Source organism: Neolamprologus multifasciatus, chromosome 1, assembly GCF_963576455.1.
Source record: "Neolamprologus multifasciatus chromosome 1, fNeoMul1.2, whole genome shotgun sequence".
NCBI classification, from domain to species: domain Eukaryota; kingdom Metazoa; phylum Chordata; class Actinopteri; order Cichliformes; family Cichlidae; genus Neolamprologus; species Neolamprologus multifasciatus.
In genome coordinates, this window is record NC_140439.1 from 10,030,742 (window position 1) to 10,058,682 (window position 27,941).

General features: G+C 40.4%; 1 protein-coding gene and 1 long non-coding RNA gene across 5 annotated transcripts in view; both read right to left on the reverse strand.

Annotated features, from left to right (window-relative positions):
• The window catches only part of LOC146525316 (uncharacterized), a 48,159-nt gene extending 20,263 nt beyond the window's left edge, over positions 1 to 27,896 (reverse strand). The window contains exon 1 of the long non-coding RNA XR_014873147.1: positions 21 to 27,896. This is a non-coding gene — a long non-coding RNA (uncharacterized LOC146525316). The remainder of the gene's footprint in view (positions 1 to 20) is intronic.
• Positions 1 to 27,941, reverse strand: part of tspan4a (tetraspanin 4a) — a 152,942-nt gene that overhangs the window by 76,988 nt on the left and 48,013 nt on the right. The gene's annotated exons all lie outside the window — the stretch shown is intronic.

Genomic DNA, 27,941 nt, shown 5'->3' on the forward strand with positions numbered 1-27,941 from the left:
ACATTTCCCGCGAACATGACGTCACTTCCGGTTTCGGGCAGAAAATGGCAGACATGCGATCGTTCGCGCTGACTTCTGTTTCAATGTGGGAAGTGTTACGAACAGTTGATCGGATCGGCAAAGCGTGTTTCTGGAATATTATGTTTTTGTTCCTGCAAATGCTTTTTATGCAATTTTTGCAAAGCTATATGTGGAAGGAAACCGTGACCTAGCACAAGCTGATGGCATAAGATGTAAGTACAACTCCTCCGGTTTCATATGCAAAAAAAAATATTGCCCTAGCTTACGGGGTTCCGGTTCTACAGGGATTTAAAAAATAGTTACGCGAAAAGGAGCGTGCCCGCTCTGACCGGCTTTAAAGGGTTAAACAATAACTAATGTAATCCAAGACAAAAATAGCTAAGGCTGTGTTTGTTGCTTTAAGCTGTTTGGAGGAGTCTTTCCTTTTGAGTTTAATAAAGTTCTCTAGCCTCACAGGGTTCATTAAATATGCTAGATCCATTTGTGGCATCAGAATTTTGCCCTAAAATAAATGCTGCTGGAAATTTACTCCACAGAAGAAAAAAAAAACTTAATTAAACAGAAGCAAAAAACAGCCATTATGGAAACATACATATCCTTCACATTCTTTCATATTTGATTTGTCACTACTGCAACAAAATAAGCATTCATTGGTGTTTAGACTTTAAGAAGCAATCCTTGAAAGGCACGGCGTATCCATTAAGCCTCACATTAATTTAATTGTTTAAAAATTAAATTGGTGGGAGTTGATGTCCGTAGAATCCAAGAACATCAGTAGGGAGTTTTATTTGCACTTTAAGGTGCACCTGATGCTATAAAATGTCCTTTATATGGGCTTGCAGAACAATCATTGCAGCTAATGACTCCCACGAGATGGGCACTGAGATGTGCAATGATCCACAACCACGTTTAAGGCAGGTAGGATTAACAAAGTTTTCTGCAAACGTAAACCCAACCCAGCTGATTCTTGCAAATTAATTGAGGATAGGCTCCATCCGCACCATCATCCTATTTTGTTAAACAGTTAAGAAAATGGATGCAACTACAGGAAAAATCCATCTATACTCACTATTTTTATACTGCAGTGTTCAGGCTTTGTCTATTAGCTTGGACAGATTCATTAAGTCTGAGTGGCAGTCCAGTCATACATCAGTCCACACACTTTAACAGTAGGAGGGTAAAGCTATGTGTATTAATACCGAAATGTTCAGCAACGTTCACCACATTTGGTTTGATGTGACATTTCTATGGTTACCAACTGTAACAGAGCCTTAAAAGCATTAGTCAAACATGTACAATATAATGCATTACCTAATAGTTTAGGTAATGTATTATATCTTATTGAGTTTGAGTTTTAATTATAATTCCTATGAGGCCGAGATCTGTGACCGCTCTGGTCTAAACTGTATAGTTCTGTCCCTCTACACCCATGAACAGCTCACAGAATAAAATGGCATAAAAAAGCCTCTGGTTATTACTGTACTACTGTATTATAATAAAGTTTTGTTTTGTTTAAACAAAACTGCTGAGTCCTCAGTGTTGGCAAAAAGAGAGAGAACAGCAGTTACTCTGTGCCATTTCTAATGCTAAAATTGCAACTACAAAACCTCCAGGTCTGAAAACTGGGGCCAGCGTTCAAGTGCTTTGCAATGGTTTTCAATTGCTAGCTGGGGCAACTGTTTGGGTTGCAAAAAGGCATTTGCCTGTCTGCACTGAAACCTATGAGTATGACTCTAATTCTCACTTGAATTATTACTATTTTTGCAGGAAAGATTTGTTTGTTAAGCTACTTAACACTGACCTTGTAATCATTCAAGCACAAAAAAGTCAGCTATTTTAAGGGATGAACCAGTGATCTATCTATACATAACAGACAATTAACAGAAATAAAACCAGGAATTTTTAAGTAATTTGTTACTAGCAGCCTGTTGCAAAAACACCATAATTTGTTCCAATTTCTTTTTGCTGAATCTGTGAAAATGCCAAAGATAACAGTTTAATAGGCATAAAACAGTATGTTTGCACCAGCAAAGTGATTCTCAAAGTGCTGTTGGCTGAAAACTTGGCGTATCTCGTCATAGTGTGCAGTATGTCAGTATTTGAGGAAACTGGACAAGGGGAGGACAAAAGATTATATGAAAGAACAGTATATGAAAGTTAGCTTCTTAGGAAATAGGAAAGAAATGGGGCAAAGACCTGACACAGGACCTGAGAGATACGTCTGGTCCTTTGGTTGATCCATTTACTTTTCAAAACTCCTTAGAAATGGTCTCAATCAAAGGATAGCTGTCAAAGGCTATTCTCAAGTAAGGGAAACAGAGACAAAAGGCCAAATTACACAAGAACTAAACTGAAAATCAGAGACAACAGGTCTTATTGAGGGATGAAATTTGAAATGTTTGATTTGAACTGTCATCAGTATGTACAGAGGAGGTCAAGAAAGAGGTCCAATAGCAAGAATCTGCCACTATCTGCAAAAAACATCTGACTGTCTGGGACTGCGTTTCAGTCAGTGGGGAGCTTGTCAAAATTCAGATATTTATACACCATGCAGTACCACCAGGAAAGCTCGTGGAAATGGTTTGTATTTTCATGTATTTTTGAACATGTTTCAATAAACCACTGCATCCATTTTCACCGCAAAACATAAAGAAATGAGGGCTAGCTCAAAGCTTTTGAACCGTACTGTATGTACAAGTATAATCTCTTGTTCTTGATGGGATGCATCCACTTGTCACTTTCAGTTTATCTGCAGTCTGCGGTTAGTAGACAGTACCTGTGGTTAAACAGTACATTTATCTGGTGTGACTGCATTTGATGTAACTATCTCATCCTGTTAGCCCGTGTTTTCCCATTCTGCTGATACTGCGTGAATACAGTATCGCGCCACCTAAAGTAGTTTCCCAATGAGCTCTTCACTCTTAGTACCAACAGCTTCGCAAGCACACACAAATCAATGTTGCTGTCACTTTTTTTTGTGCCCACACTAAAAAGTCTTTGCGAACAATACAACAACCTCATGCTAATTCTGGCTTTGTTACTGGAGACAGTCACTACTTTCACAAGATTAGTCATTAAAGCGCAAACACAACTCATTGTGTTTGATCAAATAACTGGTGCTGTCATGTAGCGCCCTTCAGAGAAACCAGTGTCATTCCCTTCATGCAGAGGTTACCTGTTCTCTTAAATATCTTCTAGGAGATTAAAATATGAAGTGATTTTACAGTTTCTGAAAAACTAATTAGTCTCTTTAGAACTCTTTGAAAACTCGCATACTAAAGAGAAAATCGTTCCACTTCTTGTAAGGACATCGCCTGTTAATTAACATGGAACTGATTTGCTTGAGTAGCTGTGTGTGAGTTACTGTGATTTACAGACATCAGAGTAAGAATTCCTTTGTTATTCTGTCGTATTTTCATGAACTGGCCTCTCACAAATACACACAAACGGGCTATGCAATAACGGGAAACAGGAGTGCAGTATTTCACAAAGTGTATGCCTTCTCTGTTTTCCAATAATGGGCCCATATTCCCCTTCAGTCTTCTGAATGCCTTCTGGTGCATTCAGCTGTTACTAATGACAGACTGAAAAGGCAATACCTTCAGTGTGTGTGCAACACTGGCTAAATAATTCTCCCTGAACCAAACTATGGACCGACTCAAAGCTGTTGGCCTCACGTGCAGCAATCCAATGCTGCTCACCATTTGTGTGCTCAGCTGATAAAGGCTTTCCAGATAAAAAAAATAAAACACCTTAGCAGCACGCTGCAGGGAGAAACAAATCTCTAACAGCGAAAGTATGAGATCAAACAACATAGGGAAGGAGTAAAGAGTGAGAGAGGGTAATAGAAAGCTCAGACAGTGACCAATGAGACGTGTACGAAGGAATGGCAGTGGCATAACAAATCAGAAGTGAAGGAGAGAGAACTGGAGACCAATGAGAACAAGCCTACAGACCAGGAGAGGCATATCAAATTATTAATGGAAAGCAAGCGGCGGGGAGGAGAGAGAGCACCGAGGGAGTTAAAGGGGCAACGGGTAGAAAGACTAACAAAGATTGTCCTGTGAGAACCGCATGACAAAATGCAGTGGCAGGCAGCATTACGACAAACAAGGAGACAGGAGATATAACACGGAGAGGCACAGGGAGGAGGAAGGGCAGGCAGCAAGATGGAAATAATAAGAGTCTGTCAACAAAGAAAGGAGAGGGAAGGAGAGGTGACAAATAAACCGGCTAGCTGGATCAATCAGAACATTGTTAAGCAGCGGGCCGCTCTCATGAGGCTGCATTTCCACACATTTACAGTAACGGATGCCCCACATACCACAATCCCCCAAAACAAATCTACTCCGACGTGTGTTAAAAATCACTGCCAGCATAGCTGCGATCATATCAAATAATTCCACGGCTTCTTTCCGCAGCGTGTCTTTTCTGTTGTCTCCCTCCCCTCACCCCCCAACCACTCATGCCAGAGGGCTGCCCCTCCCTGAGCACGTTTCTATCAGAGGTTTCTTCCAGTTGAAAGGGAGTTTTTCCTTCCCACTGTCACCAAGGGCTTAGTCATAAGGTTTTGTCTGTATTATTGTAGGGCCTTTACAATAATAAAGCACCTTGAGGTGACTATTGTTGAGATTTGGGACTATATCAATAAAGCTGAATTGAATTGATCCGCTAATTAGTTTCATGAATGCTTGTTTCCTGGTAAAGAGTAGTAGTAGAAGGCTATAAAGGGGGGCCAAGGTTAAGGGAACACAGGGAATTCTGTCGTTTTCTCCCTTCTGTGATTTAGCGATGACAATAAAAATAGATGCAGCTATCAGCAGCAGCTTGCATTTCCTGACCTGTTGGACTTTCTGTTAGTGCTCTCTCATATTTCTGAAACAACCTTGTTGAGTACAATATTGTCTTGGCTGATATGAATAATGTATGAGCCTTTAAATTAAGAGTCTTGAAGGCAGGGCTATTAGAAACAGAATCTGCCCACAAAAAGATCTTACTTTGTAAAGTTGCCAAATAAAAGTCACGGTTATTACTGTGAATTACTCTATAAGCGTACAGCGGCACCATATGGCAATTCAGAAAATATATAAAATGTTAAATACTACTGTTGTTCAGTTCCAGAATACTAACAATGTGAATGCTTTGCACCTTTAAACAGCCACTGGTATCTGCAAAGCCTAACGTACATGTAGTGAGACAGATTTTTGAAACTGCTTTTATTTTCCTAATGACATCATCCATTTGAAAACAGATGGTTCAGTTAACATGAGTATTTCCAGTGCACTTACATTCCTTTGCCATGAAAGAAAAGTTTTAGGTCTTATATAAGTTTTTATACAAGGATTTTATTCAGCTGAGCCACTTGAGATCAAACTGGGTTGTATGCAACTGACAAATGAACTAAATGAGCACCCCTGACTTAAGGCCTTTATAACCACGGTCACATCAGAAAGGAATGTTTTTGCTTGTTCCAGTTTTTCAAATGTCAAGTTTTGTTTAATGCTTGAGCACTGGGAAACAGTTTTGGGTGCAATATTAATTATTTCTTGCCACTTTTTAAATGAAAACACGCAGTTCTCTCAGTCATGTATGTGCTCACATTGTTGTCTCAGCCTCCGAGCTCGAGTCTTTGCAGCTGTTCGTGTTAACGAGTGTTCACACTCCAGCTGCATCGACACACACCGAGGTCACCCATAAACCACTTTGCACTCCTTCAATCTGTCTTGCTGTCTCACTCTTTCTCCCAGACGAATTCACTGACATTTTGATTCCTTGTTTCTTAATTGTGCTGCTCTTTCCCGTCTTTCACACATTTACCTCTCGTCTCCTCCTCACCCACTCCGATCATTAACACCTCATTCCCTTATGCCTCCCCCCAGCTCTGTTACACCTCAGCATCCCCCTCCCACCTCCCTCTTCCTCTCTTTCGATCATTAGCTGTCTCTTTTCCCCACACGCATCTATCATTTTTTCATCGCCCTCCTGTCTATCCAATTTTCTTTGCTTCCCTTGCTATCACTACTATCTCACCCTTTGCCCCATTAGCCCTCCCTTTTACATCAACCTCCTCCTTCTAGCTCATCCTCTTCTACCACCTCTGATCCCACATCTTCCCGTTACAGTCCCGTGTTTGAATCACTGCCATGTTCACCTGCCTCTTCAATATGGCAAATGTAACTTGTGTGAAACGGGCTTAGACTTAGAGAAGGATCAACCGGCGCAATGCTGCCCAGATGAGCGTAAACAGAAGACTGCGTTATGAAAAAGATTAATCACATAAAAGGAGGGTTTTCAGTTTTCTCATCTCACATACATACTCCCACTGCAGCTGCATAGCAGGGAGCCCCTTGGCACTGTATATCTCATTGGATACGCAGGTAATAAGACGGAATGGTTAGCAGTGAATACTTCAGAAGGCCTGTGCATCAAGTAGAGCAGGGCGGGCCAAAAAATGGGGGGGGGGGGGCTTGCGGAAGTTAAACCAGTGCACAGGAAGAAAAAGGAGGGCTCAAACGCAGCCCTGTTCCTAATAAGGAAAGAGAGAGAAGAGTGCAGCTTTAATAGTGTTGTATTATGGCTCCAATCAGTCCCGGTGATCGAGCAGCAGCTAGCCGTTTCAATTAAAGGTCGGTGCATTAAAACTAAAACCGGCTTTAGAGATATTAGATTTGGTTTAATAGCTTCTTTACTGAAAGGTCCAGCACAGCGATCAGGAGCAGACTCAGGTTTTCCTTAAAAAAATCCCCTGTGATGAATTATGAGCTGCTCACAGCTCGTGGAGCTAAAGTGAAATCATTTGATAAAATAACTGATGATAACAGACATCCCACCAGAGAAAAAGGAAAGCTGTGACCAATTAAAAATCCAGACTTAAAGACATCTTTAGCTGAACTGTCCTCAGTGTCATCAGTGCAGCTCTATGAATGTCAAGGGGCCAATCAGCTAATTGAAGAGGCTCCGCCTGACTGCCCAATTATTCCGTCTACTTCTGTAATTATTCAGATTAGGAAACCGCTTCAGTCTCAAGTGAGCTTAACAGGTGCAAATAAACCCCTTAAGTCTCTACATGTTGCCGTGTTGATGTTTCAGCCTATTTCATTTTTCACTGCTGTTATTCTGTGCACAAAAGTTAGGTTTTCGCCCTTTTATAAACACTCCGTTGGGGTTTTGCGGAGTCACTGATCAATACTCAGAAATTACTTCTTCTTGCTTCCAACACGTCAATTTGCAAACCCCCCACATTTTCACTTTGTAAAAAGGAAAAAGAAGAGAGAGGTATTACAGCTGGATAAAACCTCAGTGACAATAGCGGAATCAGAGAAGAAAAGCAGAGCAGAGCAATCTAGGGGGAAAAATACAGGATTTAAAGATTGTAGACAACAGTGATTTCAATAAGAAATATGTTGCTGATCTGCTGCTCACACTTTGCTAACAGCTGCCATATATCAAACATCTTCTGCTTTATTTTTTTGTTATTCTGTGTGTATTCTTCTTGTAAGCAAACTCTCTCTCTCTCGTATTTACGTTTTCTGCTCCCTTTTTTAAGCATCAATTCCTTAAAATGAAATATTCATGTTTATAAATGCCCCATCAGGACAATACATGCTGCACACTTCCGATCTGAGGCCCCTTCCAGCAGGATGACATTATGTGTACGTGTCCGATCATGAATCTTATGTCTGATCTGTCACCAGAGTGGCTACAGGAAGGTGCTGACTTATTTGCTATGACTGAAATTGCAATCCACACAACTCATCTTTGAAAGCTACACAAGCAGCCAGTTAGGTTAGCCTAGCATAAAAGCTGAAAACAAACAGCAGAAAGAAAACTAAATCTGCCTACCAGCAAAAACGGCTCTAAAGCTCCGTGATTAACATGTTACATCATGTTTGCTTAATCTGCTTAAAAACCAAAGTGTCGGAAGAACAATTTATTTTAACTGCAGGGTTGTGTGCCACACTTTTTCTTGGCTTTGCGCACTTACTTCCTGGAGACTCCAGGAAACATTACAGCATCCTTAAAAAACAACAAATTTTTGACATATATATTTGGCTTGAAAGGAGAAGAAAAGCATGAGAACCTACACAGACACATGGTAATGAATGAGCTTGAAACATCTGCCTGTTTCCAGCTCTGGATTTACCATTGAGATAGGAGAGCGGTATCAATCTCGTTGATAAAAATGCAAAAAAAAAAAAAAAAAGTGTTTCTCAAGAAGTATTTCTATATATTTGGTAATTAAAGAAGACAGAAAATTAGAAACTAAAGAATTATGTATTTCTATATAAGCTGTAGGACATGTGAATACAAACATACAGTCCACTTTTGACCTTCATCCATTGATCGCATTCAGTTTGAACTAAAACAGTGGATACTACATTAAAGTGCCATAGTGTCACAGGGAAAAAAGCCATCTGAGTTATACAGTTTTTCAAAATACACAGTGACTAAACTGGCTAAGTTTCAAAAGTAACAGGAAAGTTGTCAGCAAAATTTTCCTGCATTAGTTTTTTTCACGCACACAAGTTTGAATGTGAGTCTCGTCAAGGAGCAGAGAAGTGTTTGTGTGCTAAAGAAAAAGCCCTTTGTGAGTGCTCAGCAAGTCAGGGATGCTCTCCAGAATGCAGGGGAACACGCTGCTTTGTCAACAACCAACAGAATAGTTCATGAGCAGAAGCTCTGAGGATGCAACACAAGATGAAAACCTCTGGTAAGCCTCAGAAAATGAAAGGCCAGGTTACAGTACACATAAACATACCCTCCCCCCCTCCCCCCCGAAAAAAAGAAGAAAGAGCTGGATAGAGTTCAGGAGTGAAGCTCTGTGGGATGATAAACTACAATTCGACCTGAAAGTGAAGGAGAGAGGAAAGTAAAAGGAAGCAAATCAACAGCTAATGACCCGAAACATCACCTCCGATTGACTTGACTAGTCAAGTTGATCACTTGATCTCAGTCCAGCCGAGATTCAGCCCACAAACTTCCAGAGAGGAGAAAGACCCCACGACAAGAAGGAGCTACAGTGAATGTCTGACTGAGAGGGCATCAAAACCTTCAGGCAGTCATTATCGCCAGCTGGGTTTTCATAAATGTTTAAATAAATAATTGTTTTCATGTGAATCTCTCTAATTACTTTGACCTCTACAATCTAAGGAAACGATATTAGAACATCTGCACTTCTGTTGCATGCTGTAGTATTCAAATTAAGTCTGTGACTTTTGTGGTGCTTGTTACTTTATTTTAAGTTATTGAGATCCTAAAGAAGAAATGTATATTCACATAATTTCTGCCTGGGCTGTGATTGGGTGCGCTGAATGATTTGTTCCTTTGTACTGTAAGTTATGGAATTTAAAAGCAAATTAAAAACAATCTCTTATTAAACTTTGGCAAAGACAGTCTGAGCAGACATTAGCTTCACAGAGAATCCTGACAGGGGCCGATAACTCATAACATCAGTTAATGGTGTCTCCAATTAGAAATCTTGTCATGAGGACATCTTCCTGATAAACACTGGTCAGTGCAAGATTGCTGAGAAACGGCATGCACCGGCATGTATCAAAGCCTCAGTGTGGCGGGTGTGCACCACATGCCTTAATTGGTTTCCCGGGCACGGAAAAAAACAGATCTATAATTAAAACCGGTGATCTCCAGCTGCTGCTTTGTCAGTTAGCCAAATGGGAGTCTAAGCAACGTGACAGATGGTATACTAGTGCAATGATGTTGCTTTTTATTCTTAAAAAAAGTTAATGTACTTGTATGTTTCATTTAGAATTACAGAAACTGGATTAATAACAAATCAAAATGAGAATTTCCTGCTGGACTGTTTCATATCACATGTGACGTCTGCTGAAAGAGTGTCCTGCTTCGTTTTGTTTTTTGAGGGGTGGGCTAAAGGATATATACTTGGGGAGCCATTCTATATGTCACAAACTAGACAGAATACAGATATAATATCCTGTCAGAAACATATGACATGTCTGATCTGAACATGTGTTGCATGTTTCGTTTTGTTCTTCATGGTTCACGATTCGCGAGCTGCTTTCACGTGTGTGTTTTTGCCTGTGTGTAATTGTAGTGGGTGGACCGGGTGTGAGCTCTGCAATTTTCCACCAGGACAGTTTTGGCACATATCTCAGTTCAGCCCTGCAGTGAAAAGTTGAATATTTGTTGAATAACAAACAACGTTAAGAAATACCCTGATAGACTCTAGCTTGTTTTATAAGTATCGGTCAGTCACTGCTAATCAAATACACTTGATTAATTGATTATCAGAAAGTGTGAACAGCTGTATAAAAGCCGTAGTTCTAGCAGTTTGTTGGTGTCTATCATTCAGCTTGGGTTTGCAAATTTGCATCTAAACCGCAAGACTTCTGGAATAAGTCTGGCTATAGTTCACAGAACCACATTTGGAGAAACCCAAACACAACGTATGACCAAACACATATGAGCAAACACAGAAGCACGGTGGTGGAATTATGATGATTTGAGCTTGTTTTGCTGCCTTCAACTCATTGACTCGACCATGAAATTTTCCGTATAGGAAAGTATTCCAAAGTCAAACGTGAGGCTGTCTGACAGCTAAAGTTTGGCTAAAACAAGGTTATGTGACAGGAAAAGCTTCTACTTCTTCTTCTTCTTCTCCTCTCAGCTGCATCCTTTACAGTTGCCACAGCAGCCTCCATCATACCCTATCCCGTTGTCACATGAACCTTCTTCATGTTCTTCTTCGTCACTACATCCATGGACCTCCTGCCTGGTAGCTCCATAATCAACATCCCAGTGTATCCACTATCCCTCCTCTGCACGTGTCCATATCTCAGCCTTGCCTCACTTATTTTCTCACCAATATAAAATCTGGAAAAGAAAAGAACCATTGCTGCAATGAGAAAGTGGAGACGTCAGCACGACTGAAAAGCTATAGCAGAACCTGAAACGAATGCAAGGAAACCTCAAAGAAGTGAAGCAACATTTTAAGGAAGAGTCGGTCAAATTCCACCACATAACTGTGCAAGACTGATGAAGTCATACAGAATAAAAATTAATTCAAGTCACTGAGAAAAAACTATTCTTGCTGCACTACACCAGGTGGAATAGGCATGTGAAAATAAATTATATTCAAGCACATTATATAAAAGTAATTACTCGTTCACTGTAGCCCTCACTCCCTTTATAACAGCTTCTCCTAAAATTGATCAAAAAGTCAACCAGCAAGCTTTCAAATTAATGTTTGTGTGCTGTTACAGGTGAGTTCAGTTTTAGACAATAGGAAGAACAAAACAAGCAATTAATGGATGTCACTGGCTGTAATGTAATTTTGTAATGTTCTTCCATTTCAGAGTTTAGAAATTCATTCAAAAAGTCGTTTTAAAATTTCATCTTCTATTAACTAATGCAAAAATTAATGAATAAATAAATAAAAGATGTAGGGTTGTAGTGCTGACTGCAGTTTTTTTTTTCCTTAAGCGGGAGCAGAGCTGTATCAGATGAAACATTTTGTGAAGAACATTTATATTCATATTATAAAAATGGAGAAAATAAGCCCACTGGTGGATTCTCATGTTCTGGCACTTGCTACACGGATCATGTTTTTATAGACATGCCCCGTATCCCTGTGGAAAGATGCATATTTCATAAGGGTTTGGACTCCATGTTTATCTTGCCACTATTTAACAAAACTGCCTTAAAGGCTGTGGTATCACTTCATATCCTATTGTGTGACCACAAGATGTTTGCTTCAAAGAGTCAGACAGAGCATGTAGTGAGAATGGATTTACTTTATTCTTATTTAAAAAATAAAAAAAACAGAGGGACCGGCCTTTGATCAGTATAAGACGCTGGGGATTTACGCTACAAAAAAGACTGGACAGAGGCGCCTCTTGAAAATACTCAGATGAACCTTCCTTTGTGAGACTGACTGGACGTCGTCTCCTTAGAGAGGCAATTTCTCTGTCTGACCAGAGCATATTATTGTGTCTTTTCTCTTTTCACCACGACAGACTAGAGCGTGGTGAAGGTAACGATAAGCCAAATACTCCGGCAAGACACTTGAATACTAAGGCATCAGTATGTGTCAGGTGCTGAAACGCCTGGCTGAACTCGTTGGCGTGTTCCCATCATGGCGCGAAGAGACAGATGGCACAAACCTGATAAATGTGTCAACAATATTAAGCAGTATTTAATGTGATCAAACTTATTCCAGACCGTGCAAAAATTATGGGGAAAAGAGGAGGTCAGAAAAGGGCTACGTATTCTCTTTTTCCATTTGGCGCCTTGTGTTTTATTACTGCAAGAGGAAAACAAACACATCACCATGTGAGAGGTGATTTTTACAATCAAGCAGCTAAGGCTTTGGGAGAAAAAATAATAAGATGAAAAAAAATAATGCTGGAAAAAGTGTAATACAGACTGTTGCCAAATTTCTGTTATTATACTTGAGCTTGCATCATTACACAGTTGTGCAGCGGTTAGCATTGTTGCCTCACAGCATGAAGTCCCATTGGGGCCTTTCAGTGTGAAGTTTGTATGTTCACCTCGTCTGTGCGGCTTCTCTCTGAGTACTCTCGCTTGCTTCCTAGTCCAAAGATAAGCATTAAGTTATATTAACTGGTGATTCTGAATAGGTCACAGGCGTGAAGAACAGGTGTACCCTGCCTCTCGCTTAGTGACAGCTGGGAATGTCTAACCATACATATGTTCTTTGTCTCTTGATTAATTTACTATTGTTCAACAGAGTGTTTAAATATTACATTTAATCAAACAACAGTAAGTCTAGAAGGATTATGCTTGGCTGTACCAGGGGTGGAAACAAAGGGTGGCCACAGGTGCCCACAACACCACTACATGCTAAACACGTTGATTAGGGGACTACGAACGCAAGAACAGAAACAAACTCAGATCCAATAACCAGGTGACAACAGGGTGTTCCAGTGGTTAGTACTGTTGCTTCACACTAAGAAGGTCCTGGGTTCCACAGGCCTCTTATGTGGAGTTGGCAGGTTCTCCCCATGTCTATGTAGGTTCTGCCACGGTGAGTGGGATGAGCCATGTGAGGGATTAAATGAGGATCCAAGTGCAGGCACTCGCTGAGATGCAAAGGTGGTTTATTGTAGAACAGAGCACAAGGTGGAAAAGGCAAAACGGAACAAAACGAATCTATACTGAGAAACTAAACTACTGAACAGCAAACATGAACATGAAGGAGGATGAATGGAGGCATAGGAAGGTAGACGGCAGGGTAAACACACAGTAGATTCACAGTTGATACACGGGAGGTTAACATACGGACCAGCGACTAGTACATGAGAATACACACTGAAGAACACAGGAAGATTACACACAGGTGGGGAACACAGCTGGAAGTAATTGACGAGACAAGGGAGGCAAAACTGAATACACTCACATGAGACACGGACCTTCACAATAAAACAGGAAACAAGAAATAACTACACAAAGACAGACTAGACGCAGAACTAAACCTACACTAAACATGAGAACACTAAGAACTAATCCCTTAACAAGAATAAACAGAAACAACAGAATTCTAATAATGATCAGCAAAGCACAAGAATCAGAATACAATCCAAAATTAAACCAAAACATAAGAACTAAAAATGCTGGATCATAATGACCCAGAACCGTGACAGGTTCTCTCCAGGTACTCCGACTTCATCTGGTAGTTCAAAGACACACGTTGAGTGAGGTTAGATTAACTGGTGATTCTAAATTGGCCCTAGGTGTGAATGGTTGTCTGTTAGCACAGCAGCACATTGCCCTATTATAATGGATAGGCTCCGACCCTGCACTGGATAAGCAGATAAAAATGAATGGTTAACTGCTATTACTAGCAGAGCAATTTTGGAGAACCTGTTCTCTATGGCTGCTGTATTGTTTTCACGTGCCCACATGCATTTTAACCACCCAACTGCCTATTAAAATTAAACTTATCTTACAGTAATCTTACAGCATTAGCCTGTGACAAGTTCAGTCTTTTGGAAGGGGCTTGGCATAGATCCACTACTCCTCCACATCAAAAGGTGCCAGTCAACTTGGTTTGGGCATCTGACCAGGATTCCTCCTATACACCTCCTAGGTGAGGTGTTCCAGGCATATCCCATGAGGAGAGTCCCCTGGGAGGAGATTACATCTCTCAGCCAGTTTGGGAAAACCTTGTAGTCCCACTAGAACGGCTGGAGGTGGTCTCTGGGGAGAGGAAGTTCTGGGAATCTCTGCTTAATTTGCTAAACTATTAGCAAACAATAATTATAGACAAAATCACAGATTCTTATTTAGTTAGTTGAGTGGTGCCTTAAAAAACAAAGCCTAATGGATGCTTGTCCTCCCAGTGTACTTCCACATGGCAGTCCCATGTACTAGAGTGAGTGATGAAAAAAAAACACTATTTCCTCTAGAGATACGTGACAAATAAAAAATACACAACTTCAGGCTCTGTGCCAGTAAGTAGTGGTCTTAGTCTAGCCACCCTAATAAAAATATGCCTGGCTCCACAACTGAGCACATAGGTCTGATCAACATACATCTTTCTGCCTCCACAGCCTGAGATTGTTGGCTTCACTTCCACCTGACACTGACACAAGCCACATTTATCAGACTCAAATATTCAGCCCACCTTTGAGCAAGTAAACAGAATTTCATGTGTAAAATTAGCTAAGTTCCCCTTTAGGTTTACCAGTTTTTCCAGCAGTCAACAGTGCATTATGTTCTGGGAAGAGAGCACACTTTTTAATAAATCTGGGAGGTATGGTCTTTTATGTTCATCTAAAGAAGAAAAAAAACGTGTCCAGTCCCTCATCATCACACTACCAAGGCAAGATAGATATAAATTTTGCGCTCACCAGGGGAATCAACTGCAATATTATGCTCTGTAAATTATCAAGGTTTTTAATTTCATGTATTTTTAGTTAATTTTCCACATTCGGGTCATTAAAGCATCATCAAGGTGCTTTATGAAGCAGCCCTGTCTGGGCTCTTACCACGACGATTTTTTTTTCTTATCCCCTCACCACCTGCTGTTTTACCACCTGTTCCTGCAACCTCCACGTCTCCCCTGCTACCTCCCTCATCCTTCACATATCCCCAATCAAAACTGGCCCCACCCCCATCCTCTTTTACCCTCCTCCTCCTCCCCCACCAGCTCGTCTGGCTCTGCACCACTCCACCTGCATTCAGCACAGGTCCCAAGGTGTACTTGCATCTTCCAGTGTTTCTTTCCTTCTTTATTTATTTTTATCTTCCATACTGCTACTGCAGAACCTCGCTTACACGTACAAGGGCAGTAAAGACAAACCCTCACCCCCATTTTCTCCATCTGTCTTTCCCTAGATTTCTAACTCTCTGTGGCAGTTAGCTTTCTTTCCCTTTCTCTCCTTTCCCCCACAACTCCACAAGTACCATCTGGTCCCCTTATTGTCCATACCCATTTTACTTCTGTTTGGCTTTAATACCGATGCTCACGCCCATTCCTCCCCCCTCCCTATAACCAAAACATCACCTTTTCACTCTCTCTGTGTCCCTTGCATTCCCTCTGCCCAACGGCATCCTTATGCAGCACTGCAGCAAAACTCTCCCACCCATCTCTATTTCTGATGCCGATAAAAAGATGGAATATTTTTCAAAAGGCTCTGCTTCTATAGCCACATGAATGAGCAAGAGTTCATCTTCACATTCTCTCACTGCTGTTAATGGGTCCGACCGAAAAAAACCAAACAAAAAAAACATTTGAGTGTAGTATTACACAGTGTTTGTATGTGAAAGGAGTTCTCAGAGGGCAAGACAAGGAGAGCAGCTGTGGACAGAGTCACTGGAGTTGCTTTTTTACGAGATGTATCTAACAATATGTGGCTAACAAGTGATTTCTGTTTGAGCTCGATGATAAACGGCTTGCTGAAACATGTAAAGACTGAGCAAAGGTTGAGCGCCGAGTGAATATTCAGTGCACTGCTATTGAAGAATAAACAATAGAAGCAGTATGTCGCTGAAATACTGGAAAACTACTTGACTGCAAAAAAAGAAAAATCCTAAGTTAAGGCACTGTAACAAGCTATTTTTTAAGTCCCTCAAGAGCTCATTTGAACTAGTTTTATTTTGAAAGGGCATGATTATTTCACTATAATGAACTGCGACAAATTTAAAAAAGGCTACTCATTGACATGTGGCCATGTCAAGTGAATGCAAATGGAAACGTCTCACCTTTTCTCTGCATTCTGACTGTGGTTTCGAAAGAGCACGCCAGCTCTTAAGCCGGCGCTGAAAGCAATAACAACCTTAACCTCGTCAGCTTAATCTAATTAAACTTATTCACACTTTTGACGTTGGTAAAACTTACATCATAAGCTCTCCTGACACGAAAAACGTACGTGTGTGACTACCCATGGCATGACAAATTGCTGTGCCATGCACTCCCTTCAAAAGGTGATTGTAAGGTTGCAAGTGTGAGAGTGTGCTTAGGAGAAAAAGCACGTTTTTGATTTGATAGGGATTTTCACTGGTGGTGGTGAAGTTGATGTGGGTGTGTATGTTGTACTGCTGCCAAACTTACGAGGAAGGAGTTGGTTTGCCGACTTTACACTGACTCATTCCTCACACCGCCTCTTTGTGCCTAGGACACTATGTCTTATGCTATTTTCTACTGTGAAGGTGATTTCTTTGGTCTCTGTAAGTGGATTCAGAGGTTTGTGTAGGACTCTTCCTCTACGGGCACTTCAAATTTAAACTTTCACACCATCCCCCTGCAGTCTGTGGTTTGGTGTAAGAAACAAAGGCACGGATGTTTTTGCACAGACCAGTGCAGTACTCGCCAGCAGGCAAACAATAGCATCCTGAAAAATAAGGTCAACGTGGTCAGGCTGAAAGTTAGGGGCGCGGCTGCTTTGACTGACAGTGTCGATACAGGCGTCTGTAACCCACGGCTATCTTTGAGGCCTGAACTCTGCTAATTCAATGAAATGGACTCCTTGACTGTGTGGACTGTGATTAACAGACAGGTCAAGATTAACCATCTGTACTCACAGAGAGCAGTGCACTGTCAAAGTGATAAGGACGCCTTCACTGTGCTTTACTTTCCCTGTCTTAAACTTACTGTGCTCAGTAAATTTACTAGACCACCTGTCATTAAAAAAAGCACAAATATTTTAGAAATCTGTCTAAAAGTCTTTAAAAAAACTACAGAATTCACTTTTTCATTTCTAAATGTGAGGCGGTACATTGGCTGTCTCAGAGAAGTTGTAAATTAATCAAGTGTAACATCCAAGCACGCTGAAACCGATTTTTCTGTTTGGCGGAGCAAGTAAATAACTGTAATTTGGCTTCTTAATAAAAAATAATAATGTGTCTTAATATTTTTTTCTCGATCTTTATAAAACAGTAAGTTAGAAAATTCATGGATAACAACAACAATTATATTTTAGCACTCTAGGTTTTAGAAAAAATATATTTTTTTTGCTTTCACAGAGGGTGCACAGAAGGGTTTGCTGTCAGGGAATTGTGGGATAAGGAGCCAAATGAAGACTCGGGAGGGAGGAAGAGTAAACAAAACTGCACCTTTACTGGTGGAAAGCCCATAACAAAGCCACAGTTAAAATCCGAAAGGAACAACAAACAGAATCCAGGCAGAACTCTCATACAATGGTAGCAGTATGACAAAGCGAAGACAGCGCTCTTTATGCACACATGACACGCCAATCAGGGGACTGAGGCACGGATGGGAGGAAACCAGACACAGGCGTACACAAAACACCCAATCATAGGGGAGGAGCTAAAACTGAACACAACATGCAAAAGACAACTAAGCAGCAAAGTAAAACAGGAAGTAAGTAACAATAACTAAACCAGGACCAGAGATGGGCAGTAACGCGTTACTGCCCATCCGTTACTGTACTGTACTGTTACTGTAATCCGATTACCTTTTTCAAGTAATGAGTAAAGTAAGGGATTACTCTTGCAAAAACGGTAATTAGATTACCGTTACTTTCCCGTAGGAACGCTGCGTTACTGCGTTACTAAAACTGTGATTTTTTTGCGGGAATGTCTCATGACAGTGACGTAAGCAAGTTCGACGTTCGTGACAACAGCTGTGTGCAGATCAACAATGGATCATATATCGAGTACGGGAGAGAGTATGGGCATGCAGCGTTTAAAGCGTGGAAGTACTGACCTTACTTTAAGTTTGATTCCATAAAAAGTGACAAAAACATTAGCGTCTGTTGTGCATGGGAAGAAAACTTCTTTTTACAGCGAAAAAAAACCCCTAAACTTCCAAGCAAGCACCGAGTAGCTACGACGTAATGTGAAATTCACAGAAAAACTCGCGGATTCTTCAACTGACCGCTGCGGCACACCTGCACCAGGGTAAACCTTCGCCTGCCGGACTCCTGCTTTACTGGTGAAAATAGAGCAAAAGGACCGCTAGTCTTTGACTTTATTTATTTTCTGCTGTGTTTTACTTGCATCTATTTGAAAGACTGAGTGTAAACACACACACAAAAAAAAATATGTGCTGGAATGTGCAGAAAATAGGTTTAAATATTAAACAAATTTCTTCCAGTCAGTGAATGTTGCATATAATTAAATTTTTGCTTGATGCATAAAGTTAAAAGATTAAAACTAATAAAACAAGTTTTTAAAAGAGACTTTTCCATTTGATTACATTTTGTATGATGGATTATGCAGAAAAAGTAGAATTGGGCTGAAAGATCTATCACTTTATCACCTATTCAGGTTGTAAATCGTGTTTTTAAAAAGTAACTAAGTAACTAAGTAGCTAAGTAATTAATTACTTTTGAAAACAAGTAATCAGTAAAGTAACGGGATAACTTTTTTGGGGAAGTAATCAGTAATTAGTTACTGATTACTTTTTTCAAGTAACTTGACCAACACTGACCAGGACACACAAAGACTTCAACGCCGACAGGAAAACAGTGAGGGAACAGACACAAGCAGTGCTAAAATATGAGCAAACTGAAAGACTCTTCCCAATAATATCAATAACCCAAACTCACACAGCATGACATTTTCAACCTAAGCAAATGTACTTGTGCGTGCTCCTTCAAAAACCCGCATCGTACGACGTGAGCGTCACGCTGTGATGTATGTTGAGTGGTTGAGAAGTGGACAATAACAGGAAGCGAGTGATACAAGACTTCACCAGAAATGGAAGAAACACAAATAATAATAACAGCATGAGACACTAGGGTTTCACTTTCACATCTTTCACACGATATGATTTTGGTCTTATCAATGGCCGCCAACAACCAACAACAGCACAAGAAAGAGTCGCCCTCAGACTGGTTGTTTGTCACACTACCACCTTGTGGATGAAAACAGATGACAGTAACAACATATACAAAGCTATGCATGTGTACGACCGCCACAGAACCATGTTTTCCCCTTTCGAGGCGTCACTTTGAAAGTTTTGGGGATATTTTTTTTTACAAACCAAACAATCAATGTTTCAAGAATCGCCAAATCAGTTTTAAAAAAAATCATAAAAATAAGGATGACATATAACCACAAAAGCTGTTGTTTAATTCTACACGTGTGTGACTAAAATTAATACAACAGACAAAATATTCATAAGCAGACAATACTTACCTTTATACCTGCAACTCTTGACTTTGGTTATTATACAAGAACATTTTTGATTGATTAACACGATATTAAATCTTGGATTTAAAAAAAATCTTTTAACAAAAAGAATAAATAACAAAAATAAAGTTGTATTTTTGTGTACTAGGATGCCCCTGGTTACACAGTAACCCGAGAGTCTAAGTAAGGCCTGAGTCCCTGTCCACACCACCACAAACCTTTAAAAGATGTTTTGTTGGATACTTCTCTGATCTTTAAAAAGCAAATCAGCAGAGTTTTGAAGGGCAGCTTTTATCATCACCATAGCCAAACGCCATAGCAATTTCCTAGGAATAGGTTTTTCAATTCAGCCGTTCCTAGAACTATTTCAAAATGTAGCTGCTGGACTCAGTGAAATGCAGAATTGATTTCAAAATCTGTCTTTCTGTAATCTGTCTCAAAGTCACCCGAGTCATCCTCTGAGCAGCTCCTGTCAGTCCCCCATTCTCTTCTTAAAACCAAAGGCAAACAAGCTGCAGACCCACATATTCTACTGTCTCCTGTCTGAAGTGACCCACGGTTTGTTTTCTTCCTGCAACTTTTATCCATTATATTCGTTTTAGACATTCACGTTTTTATTTTACCCCTTTTCAAATAACAATTTGTATTAATTACATGTATTTCTGGACCGCCTACTTGGGTTTTTTATCTGCTACAACCGGGAAGCACTTTGGGTCTACTTCAGTTGCTTTTAAATGTGCTATACAAACAGATGTGACTTTAGATATTGGATGTGGGCTGATCATAAAAAAAGTTATCTGGTTTCAAATGAAACTCTCCAAGACTCCGCTCCTTTGGTTGAGCCATCACAGTGATGTTAACTGTGTAATTTCATTAAAATCATATCATACTGACACATTTGGAACAGCAACTTTTATTGCATAATTAATCCTGTGCAAATTATAATTATACACTTGAGAGCTCGAAACAAAACTGTCCATATTTCCACACTAACAACAACGCACAGCCACAACGCAGTGCACTTCCTTTCTGTTTAGTCAGGGAGGCAGATGTGTAGAGAAGTATAATTGATTTGTTTATTTGATTTTTTAATTATGCACAATGATTCTAATGATTAATAATGGTTTTAATTTAGAGCATTCTGTTATCCCAGACGCAGTTTCCCCTATAAGACGAAAGATAAGCTGTTAGAGAGGAAGGAGGTAAACGGGGGTGAGAGGGCTGATGAGAGGTGAGGATGAAAGAGATGACTGAAGCGCGGTGGGAGGATGGGGACAGGCGGCATTACAGGTGGGATTGTGAGCGATAGAGGAATGACAGAAAGGTAATTCTTATCCATCAGTTCTTTCTTCCCTCTTCCTTTTTTTTCCCCAGCAGATTTTTTTCCCAAACCCACTTCTCCTTCTCCACTTTCTCTCTCTCTTTGCCACCTCCTTTCTGCAGCTGTCCTCCACAGCTCTGTATTTTGGGGTCCAGGCCTCGTCTTTCTAAAGTTATTTTTTGTGAACTTTGCAGAGAAACTCTTCGTCCCTTGCTGCGTTCAAGGACTTCACTGTCCCTCTGGCTCAGCTCCTTCTTTAGGTCTTTAACCGCCTGCTGATGGTCGCTGGACTTCTCGGTTGCTAAACAGCGGTATGCCCAGCGTTATGCATTCCTGCTGGTACAATACTGCCAACGAGGCTGGCAGCGGCCTGTCTCGACAACAATACAGGCACCGAGTTTAAAGCAGAGCAGGTCAAATATTGTGCTACTTCTGAAGCTGGAACTACACAAAGACAAACAGATTCCTTGCTTTGTTAGGAGACGTCTCTATTCAAGTCTATTAAAAGTTGTGCCAGCGCCTCGAACTCTCGAGAATAACATAGTTAATCAATCACCGAATAAAGAAGTCAGTTAATTTCAAGCAGCAAAGCTTTGGGCTGACTCAGACAAGATAATCTCCTAATACACCAAACACTAGTTTTATTTGTTGGAAAAGTGCATAAAGAATAATTACATTTGTTACATTTAATGGACTGGCAGAGCCTCACAGGACTCACTCGTACAACTTCAACAAAGTACAGGATCAGCCGGATGTCGTATGTAAATGTGGCACCAGCAAATTGAATTTCTGGATTTTTGAAGCAACTTTCTGGGAAACTGAAAGAAAAGAAAATCATTTTCTTCTTTTATTCTCTTAAGCCTGTCTCTGTCAATTCTAATGAAGTTTTTTCCATGTGAAGCCCATTGTGTTTTCCTCATGCGTGAAATGTGGTATATAAAGGTTTGACTTGGCTCGCCCTATCTTACGCATACAAAGCCTCACAACCAGAAATATTTCCTGACAGTATGGCGAGCACAGCTTGGCTTCTCCTCAGAGGTAATAGAGACCATGGAGAATATCACAAGAAAGGCACTTTTGCACAGGGAGAGAGTACAACTACCAAGTGCGTGGGAATATCACAGCCACATATCAGATAGAAAATCTGCTTCTATTCAAATTGACATTACTTATCCACCATTGCTTGTTCTTTGGCATAAATGACTTGTAACTGTAGATTTGTACCCACCCCTTCCATCCCCTCCTGATCTCTTTCGATTTTTTGCATGAAAGTGTCTCACTGCGACTACAGCACATCCTTAGAAATAATCGGAGGGGGAAAAACAGCAAAAGGAACGTGTTAGTATTGTTCTTCAAGCACGAAAGGATCCCCAGGTGTTGCGGGACACCCCGAGAGCTATCGATAATTAACGCCGTCTTTTGTTTTCTTTTTTTGCGTCACGTATCAAGAAGTTTTGCTCCTGCTCGACACCTTTTAGCATCTCCTTAGCAGAAAGATCCGCTCAGCTCTGATTAGTGTCACCTGGCTGTTTATGCATTCCACTTGGGACTCTGCTGCACCTTAAACTAAAGCTCCTTCATGACACCGCGCTGTCAATTAGGTGTATCGAGCTGCCTCTTTTCTTTTTTTTTCCTCCCTACGTCAGCAGAGTCGGTGGGGTGTTAGAGCTCACTGCCTCCATCTGGTCTCCATCTGTAATGAGACAGACCAACGGGGATCTCTCGCTCATGCGAAGGTTAACAGCCCGCTGCTGTATACTAACACACAAAATCTCTCCATATGTGCAGTCCTAGATACAGTACATCCTTGTTTTACATGACGGAGTCTCCATCTCCCCGCCTGCTTTGCAGCGGAACTTCTCCACCTTTCACTTGTGCCTCGTGCAACTACACACAGGCGAGTAAAACAAACCAGGAATCAGTGGGATTATACTGATGGACAAGCACTTGATTCTGGGTAAATCTAATTTAAACGGATGATTATTCAAATCAGTGTATTCTCCAACTTCCCAGTGGGCTTAAATTCCAAGTCCACCATTTGACATCTTAATCCTTTAATGCTGACCTAAAAAAAAAAAAAAAAAAGATATATATAGAGAGGGAAATGACCCACCTTTAACAGTGTAAGGCTAACCTTTCACAGCTCTGCAGATACATGCTGTTTTCACCCTGTGCTGCACATCGCTTTGACACATCCCAACTTCAAGTGTCCTTTATGAATATTTTAAAATTTCATGACTCAGATCTGTCAGCTGTAATTGCTCAGTGTCTATTAATTTTGACACAGTTGCAGCAACCGCTGGGATTACAAGACGCACACATTTTCGAACCTGCTGGCTAGTGCATGGGCTGTTTCGTTTATAAACGGAGTATTAGATCATTATTATTGTCATTGCATTAAATTTTTCAAATATGTCCACCCAACTGTTTGAAGAGATGTTCTTTATTGACATCAGAAGGTCATCGGTGTGATGAGCAGCTTCACTGCAGTCATGCCAGACTGATGCAGTGGATGAAATATTCACTGTCAGAAAACTGAGCACATCCCACTGTAAGTACTTCCACTCAGTTTCAGGGCTAATCTGGAGATGTGCTGGAGGGAAAGGAGAGCTCTTCTTCATGAATTAAGTGCCACTGATACTGAATTCCGATTTAAATGGATCACTCAGTAAAAACATATTCATAGGAAGTGACCATAAAGGGTGGAGTACTAAGTGATTATCTAATGGCAGGAAGCTTATTTAGCAAGGTGCGTTCAGCGACTGCATGGCTACATCGCACAAACACTTGCTAATCACTCCGAAGCAATAAATAAAACCTTAATATTTCACCACAGATGAGCTGTACAGTTAACCACACAACAAGCCGTATTAGATGTTCGATATTTGCTTTAAATCATTTCAAAAAGCTCCAACACCGCAAACACAGTCAAATGGTCAATTCACTGACTCAAAATACCAGAGGTGACAGTCTAGCAGACAGCTAGGAGCCTGGTTGGAAATCATTTCCCACTCAGCTGCGTCATAAAACAAAACATTCCGCCTGTAAAGTTGTTAACAAAGCTGAAATTGCCTTCCGAGACCAAACAAAAAAGGAAAACTGTGCATTTCAGCACAAATATGGAGAAAAATTTATGGAGAAAGCCTCGAGTGGCCACTGAGGAACTGCACTTTTTGGCCCTTCTCTTCTGGCTTTGTTTTTCACCCTCAGGGGTTCCTGCTTAGTGGAAACAGCTAGCCTGAAGCTGAATCCATATTTCTGCTTTTGTGTCAGTTTGCGTAGGTATTCGGCTATGCAGAGTGAATGATTTTGTGTATACAACCTACACAAACGTGCTTGAGCTCAGGGGTGATGCTATGTGTAGACTCAATGCCGCAAAGTTGAAATGTGAGCTTGAATGGGGAAAAGGAGCAACAGTGGCGTTCACCACGAAGAATGAGAAACCTGAAAAAGAAATAATCAAAGATCAACAAAGCAACAGCAAAAGTACAGGCAGTTTTTCTGTTTTTTTTATTTTTAACACTCGGTTTTGCCTTCAAACCTGAACTGGATAAGCCCCCAAAAAAGGATGGAATCACTTCACTACAGAGAAACTCTTTGTTTTGCTATGACTTTGGGTTTCTCTGCAGCAGGTGCTAAAGGGCTAAAGGACCAACAACAACACAAGCAAGAGCAGCCCACAGACTGCCTGTTCCAGATATTTTCATCACTGCCCTCTGCCCCCCTATTGACAGCACAGAGCTCCAACATGTAGACCACGACCTGCAAAGATCTGTGTAGGCTCAAAACAGGATCAGTGCACAGCCATGCCGGACCTTGAAACTGACTAGAAGTACTTTTACCTTTCAGTGATTAACATGCCCAATAGTTAATTTATTGAGGAAGAGATTTATTTGTTTACCTTGGGCCAAGCCAAGTTCATTGCTTATCTCTGCTGCAAACCAAGTTTTCCATTTGGAAGCTGCCATAGATCTTGTCAGAACCAGTTTTGCACTGATGAAAGATGTGGGAGTTCTCCTTTCATATAAACTCAGAACAACTTGCACACTCACATCTTTCTTATTCACAGTTGTTGCCATTTTTCTGTCATTCTTAATTCTACTTACTAACTCTGATTGGTAGAGTCGTTCTCTAACTACCAGAAACAACCTGCAAAAAGACGTGCATGTGAGGTCTGAAAGCATGCTGACCATGATACTAAATGTGACCTAACACACAAACTGTTGCTGTGTATTTTTATGTTTACATGTCTCTGAAGAACACAGAACTATAAATTTGTGTTTCAATAAAGAGGAATGATCACAGAGACAAAGTGTGTGTGTTTTAGTGCATTTCTATAACCGCAGGAAGTGGCCATGTATTTTGGTAAGAACAGTAAGTATGGATTATGATTTGTGCAAAGTTGGCAGCCTACAAAGGGCACAATTCATGTTTTCTATCAATACATTTTTCAACTTTGTTCAGCCACTGAAAAGCATCTGCAAAACGATAATGCATTGTTTGAGTGTGCAGGGAAGCAGGCAGGAGAAACTCACCTTCATGAAGACAGAGTTTAGCTTTTAGTCAGGTTCATTAACTGAACTGAATGCAGGTTACTCTTTGGTTTGGATTTTTTATTTTGTTTACTCTGCGCTTCCCTCGATGCCTTGACAGTTTTTAAACAACTTTAAACATTACAGATTGAAAAACCATAAAGCCTAGTATAGCCCTGCTCAATCACAAGAGACAGAGAGAAGCAACATCGTCTAGAATTTCATTCACTGATTTCATTTTTTATTTGCTTTTTGCACATAAGGATGTGGAGGAAAGGCTTTGCACATTAAAGTAATGCAAACGAATATTTTTTTTTATGCCACTATTACAACTTAAAGAGGTGGAAGGATAAACGTGCCTGATTTATCACAGCTTTTAATCTAGAATCCCATCATCCTTAATCATTGCAAATTGTGCCATTCCTTTCATTACATAAGAAAATGAAACTATGCATAAATATCGCTGCTATGAATGAAGTCATGACTTCAAACTGAAAAATTCATGTGACGGTTGCTTTTTATAACCATGGAGACATGAAGAAAATTGGATTTTAAAAAGCTAAAGAATGCCTCAAGTAGGTCAGTGTTATGGCAATGCCAAAATCTAGTGTCTAAAAAAGCTGAAAACTGGAATCAAAGAGGTTTGAGTATTAAACTGGCAGCGGTGATAAAGCCGGAGCAGCCGTGCAGAGGCACCACCTAAGCCTCTTTCTGAGTCAATAAAAACCCCGGAGGGCTTTCATTAAAGGGTATCTTTGAAGGAAAATCTGTCACAACATAAATTTACTGTAGTCAGGTTATATTTGACTGAGACTGTGCAACACTAACTACGCACCACAATGCTACCTACACTACTAAAAAGAAAGATGTGTCAGACGTGATAAAACTTTATTTTGGGTAAACACTGAACTGGCACAGGCAGGACTTTTACTTTCCATAAAGAACAACTCCTCATACTTTCCCACAGTGTCACACCTTATTTTCCAGCTCTCGTTGATTGACAGATGCTCGCTGCTCAAACTCTTTTATGCCTACTGCCTTAAAAACTACAGTGTGATTTCAGGGCTTAAAACTTGAGCTTATATAAAATAATCTCCAAAAGTCTTGAACTAACGCTCATTCTTTGCTTTGTCACTCATTTTGAGCCCTTGTACTTGACCATTTTCAGAGAAATATTCTTTGTTAAACCACTTAACACTGACCTATGAATCATTCAAGCAGAGAAAAGTCAACTAACTCAAGGGATGACTCAGTGTTGTGTCTACACATAACAGACAATTTAGCAGGGAACGCATAAATTGTATCTTCATGTCATGTGGAAGGTTTTGGGGTCTTTTTTTGTGTCTTTGTATTATAGTTGTGTTCTCCTGTTCGATAGGTTTTATGGTTCATTCTAGGTTATGATGAGTTTTGGGTTGCAGCTGGATACTCTTCTGTTTGTTCTTTTCTCCTAGTGCCTCTGAGTTTCATTATCTCTATTTCTGGTTCACAGTTTCTTGTTTATATAGTTCCCCATTGTTTCCAGACTGTGTTCCTTATTAGGTTAGGCCAGTGGTTCCCAAACTTTTTTTGCTAGGCCCCCCTTTGTTTTACAAGAAAAATGTTCACACCTCAAACATTTAGTAAACTATTAAGCAAATACAAGTAATCTGCAATAAATTACAGGTAGTAATAAAAAACACTACTAACTCTTTTACGCTACGTCCACACCTACATGGGTATTTTTGAAAACGCAGCTTTTTATGTGCGTTTTGGGCCTTTTCGTCCACACGCGTTTTGAATCACCTAAAACCGAGATTTTTTAAAACTCCTTTTTTGCGTTTATGCGTGGACGAGGAAAACAGAGTTAGTCACGCAACGTCAAAGGTCTGTGCCTTTTTTCACGTCACGGTGTGCGCACGTTTTTGTTTACGTGAGATGAATATGCAGAATGGCAGATAGAGACAAAATACTGTTAATCTGACTATCTGCAGGTTTTACACGCTTACATACACACGCACTTACTGTCCCTCCATAGTAGAAAGGCAGAGGCGTCACGGTGTGATTATTTTACGTGTAGTTGTTTTTTTCCTGTGTAATAATATTCAACATTGCTATCAATACATTTTTCAAAAAATGCCTCTCTGTGCAAAATGGGTTCAAAAACATAAACAGCTGTGGGATACTGTTAGTCCGTGATTTAGACAGGGGGAACAAATCGTGGCAGGATCAGCCTGATATTATTTGTATCCCACTGTAACTTTACTGTATAAAGAGCTAACACCTCAAAAATGTCAGGAGTAGTTAGTCATTACAACAAGTGTTTGTGAACTAAAAATCAAGAATGTGGGTGGGCCCCACACTTTGGGAAGCTCTGGGTTAGGCAATGTTTAGTTATCATCTTGAGTGTTCTCTTTCTCCCCCCCCCCCCCCCCCCCCCCCCCCCCAGGTCAGTCATGCCTTTGTGTTTTTATCCTCCCGTTGCTCTGTCA